At 40.8% G+C, this 18,997-nt stretch overlaps 1 protein-coding gene across 3 annotated transcripts in view; it reads right to left on the bottom strand.

The window, feature by feature from the left end:
• Positions 1-18,997, bottom strand: part of gucy1a2 (guanylate cyclase 1, soluble, alpha 2) — a 216,851-nt gene that overhangs the window by 197,394 nt on the left and 460 nt on the right. The window lies entirely within an intron of this gene.

The raw sequence follows: 18,997 nt of genomic DNA on the forward strand, positions 1-18,997 counted from the left end.
TGAACCTCACTGGAATGACTTACAATCATGGAAAAATATCCCTTTACCTTCACCCTTTGCTTCCTGCCTCTCAGCCAGTTTTGAATTCAATGTGCCACTTTGTCATGAATCCCACTTCATTTACTTTCTTACCAGTCTGACATGTGGGACTTTATCAAAATCTTGTTAAAATCCATGTAGATCACAGCAAATACATTCTCCTTATCATTATTCCTAGTTACCTCCTCCAAAAATTTAAATCAAACTTTTCAAATATGAAGTACTCTAAAAAAAATTAATGCTGATTATTCCCGATTAATCCTTGTAGCTCCAAACACAGATATATTCTACCCCTCAATAATCTTTTCTAATAATTTCCTTGCCATCAAAATTAAAAACTTTCTTGTCAGTAATTTCCTGGTCTATCCCTTCCTCCCTACTTTAAACATGTGACAACAGCAGTTCTCTGGTCACTTGGCACCTCACCTATTGCAAAGGAAAATTTGAAAATTACTGCCAGGGCCCTTGGTATATCTCTTGGAATCCCAAGCCAAATTAGGCATCTCATTGGGCCTCTAGATTCATCCACCTTTAAGGCTGCAACATCTTTTACTATGTCTTCCATAAGAATGTATTCAATCTTTTTTTACAACCATCCATCCTGACGTCTATACCAGCAACATCATTTTCAATTGCAAAGATTGACACAGAATAGTGTTAGACCCTGTAATGATTTTTCATTACTTTTATTTTATCAATTTTGATTTGGACCTCTGAACTGAGAACTGTGAGCTAAAGATGACTTTTGAACAAGAGTAACAGCTTGTGTTAAGAGGAAAACAGCTTTTGTCTATTCCTGGGGTCAGGCCAGTAAGCTAATGGCAGGTTGGTCCCTGCTCAAAATGTTCATGCACTAGGATACCCATATCCCTTTCTACCACTCTTTCTGCAATCCTTTCTTTTTGCCAGGGGAAAAAAAATTCATTCATTCATGTTATAGTCTGTCTGCCATATTTATGCTCATTCACTGCCACAGATATGAGAGAGGAACTGAATTAATTTTTGTAACTTATTTTTTGCTTGACTTTTAAAAATAGGTACTAATGTGGAATCTCATTTTTGAACTGCCATGATTCAAGCTGATAGTAATACAGGACAAGTCAGACTCCTAGCTTTATTTTAATTGTAGAGGTCAGTCACTAAAATATTTGTGAGAGACTGCCAATGTACTTTTAACAAAAGAACAAATGTTTACAACACAATAGGGATAAAAAGAAAATCACAAACTATATCACACAATCAACTATTGAAACAAACTCCTTACAAAGTTTGGAAATAAATAAACATCCCTCTCATCACAGCAATATACTTATAGACACAAATCTCAAAGAGTAGCCATCCCTATAACCAGCTTAAAACTTCTTGCTGTCGGAATCTTTATCACAGAAGTTTGCCGAGGATATAACACTGAATAGATTTACAAAAGTAACGGAAGCTAAACTTGTCAAGGGGTATGGGGAGAGAGCAAGAGTATGACATCAAGAGAGATCAGCCATTATCATGTTGAATATTGGGACAGGCTTGCTGTAATAGCCTACTCCTGATCCTATTGTCAATGTTTCTATGAATGAATCTGCTTCTTCTCCCTCCCTCTGGGTTATATAACTGAAATATACAAGCAGCGTAGCAGTTATATCCCTGATAATGGGAACTGCAGATGCTGGAGAATCCAAGATAATGAAATGTGAGGCTGGATGAACACAGCAGGCCCAGCTCCTGAGATGCTGCTGGGCCTGCTGTGTTCATCCAGCCTCACATTTCATTATCTAGCAGTTATATCCCCTAGTGTTTTCCTCGTCATTTAGCTGAAATCACATCTCTCTTACAAATTCTCTTTGAATTCAATGATCAAAATGTCTCCAACCTTTAAAAAGGTCAGTTTCTACTGAACTGAAAAATATCTTAATTTTTTCCTCCACTTTAGAACACAAATTCTCAAATAATGATAACATACTATGAATCTTCATAAATCATAAATCTAATTTCAAATGACCCACAACAAACTCTTTGGGCTTTAAAGACGGTAAAGTTTATTACTGCATTGAAAACATGGGAAAATGGTTTGTGACACATCTAGACACATGTAACTAGAAAGTGAGAAGTAGAAAGGCAAAAACTTACGAATTAAAGCAAAGATATTGGAATTAATTCATGAGCATTGGAAAGTTGAGTAAGTCTGTCGATGTCAGCTGAGGATCTTTCTGCATGTGGAGGTTTACACAGGAGCACAAACACAACTGAATTCCTGATTAAGGATTAATTGTTGCAAGCAGGGAAGTAATTCATTTCATATGTAGAACAAAGGTTCCTTTCCCAAAAATCAAACTTCTAAGAGATATTGAGATCAAAGCCAACATTTAGCATATCCTGAAGTAGCTTATGATGTGCTGTAGTGATATAAGCAGAATGTCAACCAAAAGTTAAAGCTGCATATGTAAAAAAGTTGATTCTAACAAATGAACAGTTTCAATCATGTCACGGGTGCTCTTCTCGTTGACCACTCAGCTACCAAGATACTTTTCTGCTTTATGACTCCATCCTTTCTAGAATGAAAAGGTACTCTATTTGCTATTTTTTAATTTGCTGGCATCCTTCTAGAATGTGGGGAATTTTGAAAAATGATAACCAATGCATCTACTATCTCACAGAAAGTTACAATGCAGAAGGAGAAGATTGACCTCATTACGTTTGCATCAACTTTCCAATGTCCTTTACGGCCAATATCCTACCTTGTCCCCAGTGCCCATTATTTGAATAGAAAAAATCATCTCGTACCTTCTTGAATCCCTCAAATGAACCTGCCTCCACTACACTCCAGGGTAGTGTATTCTGAACCACTCATTGCACGAAAAGCTTTTTTTTTTAAATTAAATTGTCTAAGTATTTTTGCAGCAGTAGTATCCTCGTCACAGGTTAAAATGCTTCCAGTTTTGTTTTATCTGCAAATTTTGAAATTGTCCCCCACCAGCAAGATCTAGATCATTAACATACATCAGAGAAACAACAGTCCCAATACCCTGAGGAGCCCCACTATAAATCCTCTCAGAGCTGGAAAAACATCTGTTGACCTCTATTCTCTTTCCTGTTGTTCAGCCAATTTTGTGTCCATATTGCTGCTGTCTCTTTATTCCATCAAATAACTGTGTTCAAAAGTATTCTGTGGCATATGAAGTCCATGCGCACCACAGCAAAAGCAGTATCCTAACTGAATCTTTCTCCTACCTCTTCAAAAACTAGAGCAAGTAAATTAAATAAGATTTCCTCTTTAGAAATCCTTGTTCGCTATTCTTCATCAATCCATCTTTTTCCATGTGACTGCTAATTCTATTCTGAATAATTATCTCTTGAAACTACCCCACCATTAATTTAAACTAATTGGTTTGTAACTGCCGGGCTTATCCTTGTTAACCTTCAAACAAGGGCATAACGTCTGTAATTCTCCCGTCCTCCGACACCCCCCTCACCCCACTCAACTGCCCTAACTACCACCACCAAAATGTCTTTGGAAAACTGAAAGATTATGCCAAGTGCTTCTGAAGTTTCCACTCAAAGTATCACTGGACACACCTTATCTGGTCCTGATACCTGGTCAACTTTAAAGTATCTACAGCCTTTCTAACATTTCCTTCTTTACAATTCTGAACTCTTTTAAAGGGCATGGCCTGGGTAATACATATGTCCTTGGTAAAGACAGATGCAAACTATGACATCTCAGCCACGTCTGTTGACTCCATTTGTAAATCTCCTTTTTGGTCCACATGCAGCCTTACTGTTCCTTTTGCCATCCTTTTCCTATAATGTGCCTATGGAAGACTTTAAGATTCCCCATTATGTTGGCCACTAATCATTTCTTTTATCCCCTTAATTTCTCTCATATTATTGTTCACCTCCCATTTGAACCTTTTCTATTCCTTTTAGTTCTCAATTCTATTTTCTGCTTGACAGTTGTCATGTGCTCTCTTTCCTCTTTAACTTAATTTCTATCTGCTTCTTCATCAAGACAATCTAGATTGGCTTTCTCTTGTTTTCTCTTTTGAGGAAATATACCTCAATTGTGCCTCAACAATCTCCTCTTTAAAGGCAACCTATTGTTCTGCTACAGTTTTTCTTGCCAACCTCTTGTCCAGTCAATCTGACCCATATCCCTTAATACCTCAGATATAGGTCATCCACTCCTGGGGACTTGTCAGTCTTTAGGTTACAACAATTTCCCTTGCACGCTTTCCTCACTAATGGTGATTGCTTTAAGTTCAGCGTCCACATCACCTTTAGATTTTCAATTATCTTTAAGTTTTCCACTGTGAAAGTAAACAAAATACCTCCTGAAAGCCTCCACTGTTTCTTTGTTTTCCATTAGTAATCCCTGTCACTCTCTCCAGAGGACCAACACATCCTTTAGTTATTCTTCCTTTTCACATACTATCTGCTTTTCATATTATAAGTAAAAGTTTCTACTAGCTAGCTTTCTCTCACTCAGTTTTATACCTCTTAATTGCATTTTTGTCATTCTTTGCTGATTGCTAAAGTATGCCCAATCCTCTGGTCTATCACTAATGCTTGAAGGTTTATCTTTTTTTTAAATCAATGTATTTTTCTCACCAACATTAAAAGGCCAGCATGACTCTCAACATGCACCAAGAGTCCAGAGTTGACCTCTATGATGACTGACATTTACCCTGGACATGTCAGAGAGTGGGAAATTAGTAGCTCATTTTGTTACAGGGGCCTGGAAGTGCTGTGGGTGGGGTAATGCAGAAGTGGGATGGCCTCTTTCCCAAGACAAGCAGCAGAGACTACACACTAGTCCCTGCCTGTCCTCAGCCAAGGTTTCCACCCAGCAGGGCAGTTTTAGACATCTTTAGGAATGCCCAGCAGCGTAGAAGAAGCTCAATGACTTTCTCCACTTCACAAGGGTAAGAGCTACCATCTTCTCTCTGCTATTGCACCGTCATTATCTCTGCTACTGCACCCACCTCCCAAGGTTCACGCTCTACCACTCTCACTATTGTATGCAGTATCTTTCCTCACTCTCACTCATCCCACAGCCTCTAACCTTGCATATTCTAACACTACCTATTCACTCCCTGGGGACAACTCACCACATTTTTCCCCTATCTGTAACAATGCTAACAGCTGTACAACCCGCCTTCATCTCATTCAATCCCTCCCTTTCTCTCATTCTGTTAGAAATGACAGCCCATAATAGTTCAGGAAGAGTTAATATGGGTGGTATTTAATCCAACAATTATCTACTCAACCCTTAAAAGGAGAGAATCCTGACTGGATCAAGTTGTGATCTACTGTGTCCAAGTCCCTGGACTGTTACCAGAGGCTAACTGCATTGGATCCTAAATGACTAAATGTTGCCTCCATTAACATGATTTAGGATGCTGATAACTATGAGTGACTTTGTGTTTTCATTAAACAACACGGAAAGACAGAAGAACTATGAGCCTGGTAGCTCCAGGTGAGGATGCAAAACACAAAAAGGCAAGACAGGGCTGCTGTGACCATTAGGTAGGCTCAATATGAGTGACTGTTAGGAAAGACAGCAAACAGCCTGAGGATGCAACTCAGTCCATTTTGTGAGGTGGGTGTCTCCCCCTACACATTAAGTGTTCTTGCAGCAGCACTGTAATGTTAATCGCTCATGCACCTGAGATAGATAACTGAGTTGCAGAAGGGCAAATGGAATGGAAAAGACTGAGGGTTCCAAGAGACTGATTGTGTTGGATGCCAGCATTGGAGATGAGGGGTGTGTGGGCTTCAGCCTCGGAGCAGGTGCCCAAGATGGCGGCCTAGAGGCACAAGCAGTGACCAGGAGTCACCAGGTTCTAGTCAGAACTTTAGGTCAGCAGTTGGTGATATCTGGTTTCTACACAGAAGGTGTAGGAAAGAAAATTGCAAGTTAATGAGTCAAGATTCGTATTACTGAGGCTATTAACAAACAACAATCCCCATTAAAATGCAAGGTTAGTGGCTGTGGGATGAGTGAGAGTGAGGGAAGTTTCTGCATGCAATAGTGAGAGTGGTAGAGCATGAACCTTGAGAGGTGATTGCAGTAGCAGAGATAATGATGGTGCAGTAGCAGAGAGAAGATGGTAGCTCTTACAATTGTGAAGTGGAGAAAGTCATTGACCTTCTTCTACGCTGCTGGGCATTCCTACAACTGCCTGCCTAGCAAAATTCTTAAATCAATACCCAGAACCCTGTTGGAAAATGCAGCTTGTTTCTCTTCATGCTGAGATAGGCTTTGTTGGATATTTCACATGATCCTTCCAAATTTCTCATGATAGCTTGTGTTGTTCAAGCCCCATAGGACTCTACCCTGATGAACTGTCCCAAAAACACTATGAATTAATTTTTTAAGCTCCCTTTGCTAATCTGACACTCTCAATTTACATGTAGATTACAGTCACCATAATTAATGCAGAGGTAATAGGAACTGCAGATGCTGGAGAATCCGAGATATCCGAGGTGTACAGCTGGATGAACGCAGCAGGCCAAGCAGCATCAGAGGCGCAGGAAAGCTGACATTTTGGGCCCAGACCCTTCATCAGAAATGGGTAAGGGGAAGAGGGTTCTGAAATAAATAGGGAGAGAGGGGGAGGTGGATCGAAGCCAGCTCCACACCTTGTTATCTCAGATTCTCCAGGAATTAGGAATTAGTTCCTATTGTCTCTGATACAATTTTAACCCCACTGCGAAGTCTCTTCTAAGGATGCCTAACGTGAAGAAGTTCCCTCCTCCCTCTGGACAAACCTCAGGGAATCTCTTTCCCACTGCAACTCTCTTGTAACTTGTCTGTCTCGTCTCCACTTATCTTCTCCTCTATCCATCTTCGATCCGCCTCCCTCTCTCTCCCTATTTATTTCAGAACCCTCTCCCTATCCCCCTTTTCTGATGATGGGTCTAGGCTCGAAATGTCAGCTTTCCTGCTCCTAAGATGCTGCTTAGCCTGCTGTGTTCATTCAGCTCCACACATGATTAGTGCAGTATATTTTGGATACGCCCTCTTTACTTATATAGCATCCTCAAATTAATGAAACTATACTGCCACTTTTTCATAGCCAGGATATCATTCTAAGATGTCAAAAAAAACCCTCAACGTTCAAGACCCAGCATTGGCCACTTTTCAAAGATGTCTCATACATGCTTATCTCAATCTCTACTAACAATTATTTATTTTTGTTCTGAACACTGCATGCATTCAAATAAAGCAGGCTTTAAGGTTCTGTAAAAAAAATATTCTTACAATGTCTGGCCTGATCTGCACTCTTAGCGTTTGTGTGTTCCTTCCTGCCACACTGAGGTGGTCATTACTCAGATTGCTACTCTGCTCTAATTATTACCTTATTGTTTGTCTTTGCTGTATGTCACATCTCTCCTCACTTGACCCTCCCCACACTGTCCTGTTTAAAACCCTCTATACTACCCTGGATACATAATTTGGTAGAACACTGGTCCCAGCACAGCTCAGAGATAGGTCATCCAAATGGAACAGTTCTCACTTTCCCCAGTACTGGTATCTGCATCCTACAAAACCCATTTCTCTGGCATCAATTTTTGAGCCATGTGTTCATCTCATTATTCTCGTTTGCCCAACACCAATTTCCTGTGGCTCATGTAGCAAGAGGTTAGCAGTTTTGAGGTCCTGCTCTATAATTTAGCCCCTAGCTAGATAATCTCTAAACAGAACATCTTTTCTAGTCCTATCTATAATGTTGGCAACCATGCAGACCAATACACCTGGCTCTCGCCATCCCACTCAAAATCCTCTCCAGCCTAAAGAAGATGTCACAAACCCTGGCACTATGCAACATTCTGCACAGTTGCTTTCAGCTACTGAAAATGGTTTCTATTCAATGAAGTAAAGGATAATATTTTATACTCTTATCACCATTGCTTTTCTGTTTATCCGCCCTCCCCCTCCCACTTTAAGGTTTCCTGTACAATGATGCCCTGGTCACAAGAACATAAGAACCAGAAGCAGGAGTAGGCCATCTGGCCCTTCGAGCCTGCTCCACCATTCAATAAGATCATGGCTGATCTTTTCATGGCCTCAGTTCTGCTTACCCACTGTCTCACCATAACCCTTAATTCTTTACTACGCAAAACAAAATCTCTTAGCTTTAAAAACATTCAATGAGGAAATCTCAACTACTTCACCAGGCAGGAATTTCGACAGATTCACAATCCTTTGGGTGAAGAAGTTCCTCCTCAATTCAGTTCTAAATCTGCTCCACCTAATTTTGAGGCTGTGCCCTCTTGTTCTAGTTTCAACCACCAGTGGAAACAACCTCACTGCTTCTATCTTATCCATTCCCTTCATAATTTTATGTGTTTCTAAAAGATCCCCACTCATTCTTCTAAATTCCAAAAAATATAACCCCATTCTGTTCAGCCTCTTTTCATAAGCCAACCCGTTCACCTTTAGAATCAACCTAGTGAATCTCCTTTGCATCCCCTCCAGGGCCAGCACACCCTTTCTCAAGTAAGGAGACCAAAACTGCATGCCAGGTGTAGCCTCGCCAGCACCCTATACAGCTGCAACATAACCTCCCTGCTTTTAAAATCAATCCCTTTAGCAATGAAGGACAATATTCCATTTGTCTGCTTAATTACCTGTTGCAACTGCAAACCAACCTCCTGTGATTCATGCACAAGGATACTCAGATCCCTCTGCCTAGCAGCATGCTGCAATTTTTTAACTGTTCAAATAATAGTCCCTTTTACTGTCATTCTTACCAAATTGGGTGACTTCACATTTATCAACACTGAATTCCATCTGCCAGGCCTTTGCCCACTCACTTCAACTATTGAAATGCCTCGGCAAACTTTCAGAATCCACTGTACTCTTTGTTCTAACATTCATCTTAATGTCATCCACAAACTTTGACACACTACACATGGTCCCTAACTCTAAATCATCTATGTAAAATGTAAACAATTGCGGTCCCATCTCCAATCCCTCAGGCACACGACTAGTTCGCCAATCAGAAAAGCACTGGCTTATCCCCACTCATTGCTTCCTGTTGGTTAACCACTCCTTGATCCATGCTAATACATTGCCTGTAACACCATGTACCTTTATCTTATGCAGCAGCCTTTTGTGTCGCACCTTGTCAAATGCCTTTTGGAAATCTAGATACATCACATCTACTGGGTCCTCATTGTCTACTGCGCTCGTAATGTCAGTTAACTCATTAATGTCACAGCCCTGCTGTAATTCAAACAAGTTAACAGAACCTCAAAGTTGTTGGACAATTGATACTCCTGCCTTCTGGATCTCCTTGAAATCACATTCCTCTGTGCCTGACCATAGAAACACAGTAAAGTGGGACAGGATTAGGCCTTCCATTCACTGTGATCATGGCTGATCATTCAGCTTAGTATCCTGTTCCTGGTTTCTCCCAATATTCTTTGATTCCCTCAGCTCTAAGAACTATACTTATCTTCTTCTTGAAAACATTCAATGTTTTTACCTCAATCACTTTGTGGCAGAGGATTCCGTAAATTCTCTGCATGAAGAAATGTCTCCTTCTCTCTGTCCTAAATGGCCTACCCCATATTCTTACTGGGACTCCTGGTTCAAGACTGCCCAGTCATTGAATATGCTGGCTGCATTTAATAAGTCTAACCTTGTTAGAATTTTATAGAGTTCTAAGAGATACCCTGCATTCTTATGGCCTCCAGTGAATATAATCCTAACTCTAGCCTATCACTGGCCAAATCAGAAGACTTTATCCCAAGAGATGTGACCTCCTTGTAGAATAAAGTGATCAGGTAACTTCCCCCTCACTAACATGTTGCAGTGACTGAGCTCAGCTTCCAATTCAATGTTTCTGAGCTGAAGCTTCTAAAGTTGCTCATGTTTATCCTGAATCACTCTAACATCCAGAGTCTCTTCATACTATGTATAATCGTAGCACCTGCCTTGACATCTTTAATATGTTCTAATTAACATTTTTAAAATATTTAGGTCTACTGCTTACCATCAATTACTCTGCTAAATGCAACTTAGAAAGATGTTACCTCATAAAATATTTAAAACTTACATATTCTGGTTTCCAGCTACTTACACATGCTTGTTAAGAACAATCAGTCATAAGCCAAAATAAAACGAAGAACTACAGACAAAAACTGAAAAGAACTGCAGATGCTTTAAATCAGAAACAAAAATAGAAATTGCTGGAAAAGCTCAGCAGGTCTGGCAGCATCCGTGAAGAGAAATAGAGTTTACATTTTGGGCCTGGTGGCCCTTCCTCACAAGTTCTGAGGGTCACCGGACCTGAAGCATTAACTCAATTTCTCTTCATGGAGTACTGTAAGTGCGGCCTGATTAAAATCTGATAAAGCTGCAACATGACATCTTGACTCTTGTAGTCAATACCCTGGTCAACAAAGACAAGCATGCCATATGCCTTCCTTACCACCCTATCTACTTGCATGGCCACTTTCAGGGAACTAAGGACTTGAACCCCAAGATCCCTCTGTACGTGAATGGTGTTCACAGCCCTGCCATTAACAGTATACTTTTCCTTAATATTTGATCTCTCAAAGCACAGCACCTCACATTTACATGGATTAAACTCCATCTGCCATTTCTCCACCCATATCTGCAAGTGATCTATATCCTACTATATCATTTGACAACCTTCTACACTATCCACAACTCCACCGATCTTTGTATCATCTACAAACCCACTAACCCACCCCTCTATATTTTCATTTAAGTCACTTACATATATTACAAATAGCAGATGTCCCAGTACAAATCCCTGCAGAACACCACTAGTCATGGACCTCCAGTCTGAAAAACAAGCTTCCACCACTACTCTCTGCCTTCTCTGGGCAACTAATTCTGAAACTACATGGCCAAGTCACTGTGAATCCCATGCATCTTAATCTTCTGGATGAGCCTGCCATGAGAGACCTTGTTGAAAGCCTTGCTAAAATCCATGTAAACAACATCCACTGCTCTACCCTCATCGATCACCTTTATCACTGCCTTGAAAAATTCAACCAAATTTGTACGAAATGATCTGCCTTGCACAAAGCCATGCTCACTGTCCCTAATTAGATCATGCTTTTCCATATGCACATAAATCCTATCCCTAAGACTTCTCTCCAATAGCTTCCCAAACACGTTTGGAAGCCTCACTGGGTCTACAGTTTCCTGGATTATCCCTGTTTCCCTTCTTGAATAGAAACACAGCATTAGCTACTCACCAATCCTCCAGGATCTCTCTAGTAGCTAATGAGGATACAAAGATCTTGGTCAAAGTCCCAGCCATCTCCTCTCTTGTCTACCTCAATAATTTGGTATTGATGCCATCAGGCCCTTAATGCTCTTCAAGAGACCAAACACCACTTCTTTCTTGATCTCAAAAATGCTCCACATAAATCTCACTATCTTCCATATCCTTCTCCAGGAGAAAGCTTAATTTCAGACTATGGCAAGGAAGACAAATGAAGGTGGTAACCGGTGCACCAAGATTTGTTTTCGATCAAAAACAATGACTAGGATGTTTCCAGTATTTAAGTGCTAGAAATTTTTGCTCATCCAGTTTTCAATGTCAGATATGCACTGATAATTTATTAACAGTGGAATCAAGAGATGTGGTGAAGCAAAAATGATTGTCATTAGCTACTTGTAAGAACAACATTGTACCTTCGAAGGATAATTAGCCTGGCTTTTCAAGATAAAATAGAATTGTTTCATTACTAAATTTGGTGTTGATTGTTTATTTTTGTGGTAATTGATCTTCTATTTCAACCAATTAGCAGAGAGATGGTAAAGTGTGGGGCTGGAGGAACACAGCAGGCCAGACAGTCTCCACACTGTGTTATCTCTGACTCCAACATCGGCATTTCTTTCTATCTCTGGTAAAGCGTGGGATTGTTGATGACTGAAATTGGAGGATTGCAGCTATTGATGTCACACTTAAATGAGCTTATTCTAAGAAGCCCAGATGGAAAAGGTTCATTTGGTTGCCTCCTCTCTTCCTGTCCCTGATTGCAGTGACAAAGGCTGTCCTCATATGATGGCAAGGATGTGAAGCAAGCAGCAGATCACCACAAATTTTGACACGTGCTCTGCCAAGTACTGCAGGACTGCTCCAGAATGATCCAGACAAATTAATGTGCCACCTAGATTTAATTTTTATCATAAGATGTGTGATAATATGACTTTCATTGTGTGCAAGCTGTGGACATAGCACTAGGCCCATTGTCAATTTGGTAAGCAGATTACTCTTGTCACCTAGGAGGCTTCTTTCAGTTGGTCATGGTGACTCAAGTCCAGCTGGCCCAGCTGACTGTCAAGAATAAAAGCCTCAAAATTGCTACCAAGATACTAATTATTACAGTCATAGAGAGAGTCATACAGCACAGAAACAGGCACTTTGGCCCACCATGTCCAAGTCAAACAACAAACATCAAATTATACTAATCCCATTTGCACTCACTTGGTCCATAGCATACAGTGCTCTGGCATTTTAAGAGTTCACCCAGATGCTTCTTAAAATGTTGCATGAGTATTTGCCCCCATCACCTTCTCAAGTAGCACATTCCATACATCTATCAAGCTCTGGGTGAAAAATTTCTTTCATATCTCCTCTAAACTAAATGCCGCTCACCTTAAATGTATAATTTCTGGTCTTAGGCATGTCTACCATGGGGGAAGAGATTCTCATGATCTACTGTCTATACCTCTCAATATTGTATACCTCGATCAGATCTGCCTCTCAGCCTCTTCTGCCCCAAGGAAAACAAACCAGGCCTAATTCCTAATAACTGAGACTTTTCATCCCAAGCAATATCCTGGTGAATGTCCTTTGTACCCTCTCCAGTGCAATTACATCCTTCTGATTGTGCAACCTGGTCACTGTGCTCAGTATTTCATCTGTGACCTAATCAATGCTGCATAAATTTGTAACAAGACATCCTTGGTCCTATATCCTACATCATGGCAAAGGAAGGCAAATATTCCATATGCCTTCTTCACTACCTGTGCTATGCTGACACCTTCAGGGATCTATGGATTTGTACGGTATGGTACCTTTGTTCCTCAGTATTTTCTAGGAACCGTCCACTTATTGTGTATGTCCTCCCCTTATTAGATCTCCCAAAATGCATAACTTGGCATGTATCAAGATTAAACTCCAAGCGTCCAGTTTACCAGCCTGATCAATATCAGATATAACCTTAGTCCAACAACAACAATTTTCATGTCATCTGCTAACATACAAATTACATTTTCTACATTCACATCAAAATCATTACTGTAAATAATGAACAGCAAGGGTCCCAGCACCAAACCCTGCAGTATTCCAATGGACAAGATTTCCAATTACAAAACCAACCTCCATCACCATCCTTTGCCTTCTATTTGACAAACAGTTTGGATCCAGTTTGCCGACTTCCCTTGGATCCCATGGGCTTTTACATTCGAGACGAGCCTTCCATGTTGGACATTGTCAAAGACCTTATTGAAAACCATGTAAACCACATCCTGACACTACCCTCATCAATATCTTTGGTAACTTTTCAAAAAACCTTATTTAAGTTAATCAGCCAGGATCTCCCTCTAACAAATCCACACTAGTATTTGAGTGCCTTGTATGCCTGTTAAACATGTCTAATACTCCTCATTATTAATCTTAATGTTTTCTAGAACTTCACCATTCCAAGTAAAAGCCCCTGGCCACAATATCTGTCCCCTCTTTGAATACAGATGAGAAGAATTCATTGAAGATGTCATCCACAATCATTGGTTCCATGCACAAGTTGCCTGTTTGATCTCTAAATGGTCCCACCCTGGTAATCCTCTTACATTTAACATACTTATAAAAACCCTTGGTTTTTCTTGATCTCACCTGCCAAAGATATTTCGCAACCCCTCTTTGCCCTCCTAATCCCTTTTTTAAGCAACATTCTACACTCACTATATTTTTAAAGGGCCTTTCCTGTTTTTAATACGTTGTGCATGACATACGCTTCCTTTTTTTAAAAACTTTACAAATCTCAGATCCCTATCCCTTGACATTCAGGACTCCCTGCACTGTTGCACTTACCCTTTACTCTTAAAGGATCAAGCTGGCCCTGAAACTCATTATATTAGTTTTAATACTTCCATTTTCCAAAGGTACCTGCAAGTGTCTGCTTCCAGTCTATTGATCTACTTACATTCACAAACTATCCAGACAGTGTCTGGGGCAGTGAAATCTCTCTCAGCTCCACTGTAGGGCATAAATCATGCGACTACCTTAAAGCAATGGGCATGCAAGAAATAACAGTCTACACCGCAGGAAGGTTGAAATTCAAACAAAGCTGCTTGCTCAATCCACTTCTCCCTAGCAAGAATCAATTATAATTATTTCTTGGTGAAAACAGAGCAGCAAATGCCCTTACTCAAAAATAAAGACCAAACAGGAATATTTTTGTTCTGTTGTTTCATGTCTCCAGCATCCACAGCTCTATGTTTTCTTTTATTCGAGAAATTGTCTCCAGTTTTAGTCTGGAAGAAGCCAAATGCCAAAGTGTTCAAGGCTCACAAGCAAAGACAATTCAGTAGCAGCCCCAGGCTCATTGTGGTTTTTCCCAAGGTTCAAGAAGGACAAGTATGGAGGGCCTTTTCCACCTCCTTCCTCCTCTTCCATCATCCAGCAGCTTCTCCCGCACCGAGAGCCTATGTCCATTGTCCGAGTCATGCTGCCCTCCAGGAAGATTAAGTAGTTGTACACCCATATCGGGAAGCAACTGGTTTGTGCAGAAGTCCTGATGTTCAACAAAAAATCCTTAAAGCCTGTCACTCCACTCCCTATGCATGTTCATGTTTGCAATTTTGAACAACTATAGATAGTATCAAGTCAATGTAGAATCAAAATAAATAGCTTCTTAAAATCAAATAGCAACTAATTCATTGGCAATGGATGATCCTTTTAAATAATGCTAATGGGACAGCCTTTTCATCTGCTAAAGATTCGTTCAGCTGTGCAAGGTTCAGTGGGGTTCGGGAACACAGAAATGTTATTTGTCAGTTTTTTAGCACACCCTCAGGAAATTCACTGCACGCACACCAACAACAGCACCAAGCTGGTGTCCGCTCATCACCACTCCAAAAATTTACAGTATTTGCATGCTGTAGCCACCAGTTTAGATATCAAACAGTAGCACAAAACAGAAGTTACTGGAAAAACTCAGCAGGTCTGACAGCAGTTGTGGAGAGAAAGCAGTGTTAATGTTTCAGGTCAGGTGACCCTTCTTCAGAACAGACAATAGTGAGGAAGAAGTTGTGTTTTTATGCAGGAGATAGGGTGATGGGGGTGAGGGAAGGAGTAAATGATAGGTGGTAATAGAGCGTAAAGAGAGAGAAGAACAGTCAGACAAAAAAAGTGGATAACAGTCAGTCTAGAAGATTGAATAGCTACTCAGGGGGACTATTCATTGTTAACAATGGTTGGTGTGTGTAGTGACTGTAATAAAGTCAGCCAGGTGGGCCTCATAGAATATGAGTTCCACAATTGGGACTGTTAATCTTGTCCAATCAGGGACCCCTGGCTGACAGATAAAGAGTGTCAGACATCCTGTTCACTCTTGGAGCTGGCTCTGACGGACTGTGATCAGTGACAAAGACTCTCCACATGGAAATAAAGGGTGACTTGGTGACAGGATACTGACTTCTGTGGGGTTATTTCATTATATATAATAACAGGCCATGTAATAACAAAGCCTGATATGTGTGGGATTTGGTTAAGGACATGGAAGAAGGTGCCTCAAGACCTAAAATTGCTGAACTCGATATTCAGTCTGGAAGACTATAGAGTTCCCAAGCAGAAAACGAGGTGCTGTTCTGCCAGCTTACACTGAACTTCACTGGAGTACTGTAGAAAGCCTGAGACTTGGATGTCAGCCAGGGAACAAGGTGCTGTGTTGAAGTAGCAGGTAACTGGAGGCTCAGGGTCTTTTTTGCAGACAGAACGTAGGGTGCTGCAAAGCAGTGTCGTGTCTACTTTGTTTCCCCTATGTAGAGGAGACCACATTGAGAGCAGTGAATGCAGCAGACTAGATTGAGTGAAGTGCAGGTAAAGCTCCGCTTCACCTGAAAGGTGCATTTGTACCCTTGGGTACCAAGAAGGCAGAAACTAAAAGGCAGCAAAGGTATTACACCTTCTGTGGTTGCAGGGGAAGGTGTCATAGGGATATGTGTGGGGAGGGGTGTGGTGTTGTTACGAATGAAGGAGGAGTGGACCAGGATAGATGGCCCTTACAAAAGGCTGACAAGGGAGGGGAGTGAAATATATGTCTGGTGGTGGCATCCTGCTGGAGGTGGTGGGAATGGCAGCTGATGATCATCTGGACATGGATGCCGGTGAGATGGTAGGTGAGGACAAGGGGTGCCTGACCATTGTTTTGGCAGGGAAGAGAGGAGATGAGGGCTGAAGTGCAGGATATGGGTCGGACTCAGTTGAGGGCCCTATCAACTACAGTGCTGGGGATGCTCAGCCGAGGAAGAAAGTGGACATTTTGGAGATTGCCTTATTGAAGTTGGCATCATCGGAACTTTTAAGATGGAGACAGGGGAATTAGAAAATATAATTGAGTCTTTACAGGAGCAGCGTGTGAGAATGAATAGTCAAGGTAACTTTGAGAGTCAGTTTTTTTGTAGTGGATATTGGTGGCCGGTCTATCGCCAGAAATGGAATTGGAGATGTCAGGGGACGGTAGGGAGGAGTCAAAGATGGACCAAGTAAAGGTGAGAACAGGATGGAAATTGGAAATGAAACCAAAATGAAATTTTTCAATTCTGGATGAGAGAGGGAAGGAGCACCCATGATATCATTAATGTCCCAGAGAAAGAATTGTGGGTGAGGATTGGAATAAGGAACGTTCCATGTACCTCGCAAAGAGACAAGTGCGAATACCCAGGGCCACACATTTGGCCTGAAGGAAATTTGAGGAATTAAAAGAGCAGCTGCAGCACACTCTGCGACATCCATAGTTGAGCACCTTAACATCCTCACTCCTAGGTCACAGGCTGAGGGTTCAAATCCTATTCCCAAAGATATTAGCAGAAAGGCACTGCTGACATTGCAGCACATTCTCCAGAAATGTCTGTATTGTTGTAGGGGCTGTTTTTCAAAAAGATATTAAGAGAACAGCAAACAGTGCCTAACAGATCGAAAGAAATTTATTGTACTCAGTGATTTAGGAACTTCTGCAGTCATGAAAAGTGTAAATAAATGCAGGATTTTTTTTTTAACAGCAACAGATACCATCAACCTTAATTTCATACCAGGTCATTACCTATCTGAATGACTGAGCTAGGGTGTGGATTAAAAAGGATATTGTATTTTGGAAACAGTACATTCAATGGCCCTGGGATTTCTGGCTCTATCTCCTCCATCCGAGTATAATCAGCACAGTGATTGTAACTCAGCTAATTGCCTGTCCTCTGCCACTGCACATGAAATAGTGGCTCTCCATCCCTCTCAGTTTGGCCAATTGCTCTCTGGGACAGGACTTCCATCCAGATTGAGATGGAAGTTCTACTCTGAAACAAGAAGCTGCTCCCAGTGTTGTAATTCCCGTACCGAGGGCAGGATACTGATTTACATTTTCAGTCAGATGGGTGGGAAATACACCCCACAAAATCCAAATCATTAACTCATTTCGTTCCACAGATGTTGCCTGACTTGTTGAGTATTTGCAGCATTTTCTATTTTGATTTCAGATTTCCAGCCCACTGAGTTTGTTTCTTTCGGGATATCAGATCTCAATTTCAAAAACACAACTTCTTAAACTCCAAAGGATGCATACTAGCCTTTGAATGTTTGATGTTTGCAATTAAAAGAAAAGATTAGAAAATTTGAATAAAAATTGTAACAAATACATTTAATTTTAAGTACTTCAAAATCTGCCTACAATACAAATCATATTAACTTGTTTGTGGACGATGATCAACAGTCAAAACAATGAGATGAAATACGAAAAATTTATACAGTCATAACAGACAAGTCCAACTCATACGCACAGACCAGACATCCCAATCGGACTTAAGTCAAATTTGCCAACATTCGGCCCATATCCCTCTAAACCAGTCCTACTCATATAGCCATCCAGAAGCCTTTTAAATGTTGTAGTTGTATCATGGTACGATCCAGAAGTGCAAGTTGCATTTAAAACGTATCTATTTCATTTTCCTTTCAATAATAAAAGATGGCAATAAGGAAATACAAAAATCAAATTTAGAAATGAATAAACCATCCATTTGTGATGGAATGGTGCGCCAACTACGCAGCAAATACGGCGATCTAAAAGTCGTGAGGACTGTTAGTCATATTTCGCTGAGAATATTAAGATTTTTTCCCCTTTTGATGATTTCCATTAGTAACAGCAGTGCACCAGTGAGGGAAATGAAAAGAACGGCATTCTCGAACATGAAAGCAATCGCCAGACAATAATTAATGGGTTCGAATTAGCGCCATCACGTTAGGCAGGAACATCGCCTTTCGGAGTGATCGCCGGAGCGGCGAGCTCTTAACCAACGTTTGCGAAGGTGTCACGTTGCTAAGAAAAAGTTGGATGGCCCTTTCAAACAATTCGCCATATCAACGCACCTAAAATTTAAAAGGTGAATGGATTGCAATTCTTTCTCTTTCCACAGAAAGGATTTGAACATCCGTGGGATCCCCCCCCCCCTCACCCCCAGAACGCATTGAGATGTATTTTTAAGATGATTTATTACTGATGGTGTTAATTGTACACGTGAATTCATTCGCTAGGCGACAGAAGTTTGGAAGCCTCTTTAAGCATTCCACGCTGTCGTTATTTGTAAAATCAAAACACGGACTTTAATGTTTAATACGGGTGAGAACGCAGACCTGAAATGTAGCAGCTCCAAATGGTCACTAATAAAACGTCCTAGAACTTTTCACCAACATAGTCACACGAT

Source organism: Stegostoma tigrinum, chromosome 6, assembly GCF_030684315.1.
Source record: "Stegostoma tigrinum isolate sSteTig4 chromosome 6, sSteTig4.hap1, whole genome shotgun sequence".
Taxonomy (NCBI): Eukaryota; Metazoa; Chordata; class Chondrichthyes; order Orectolobiformes; family Stegostomatidae; genus Stegostoma; species Stegostoma tigrinum.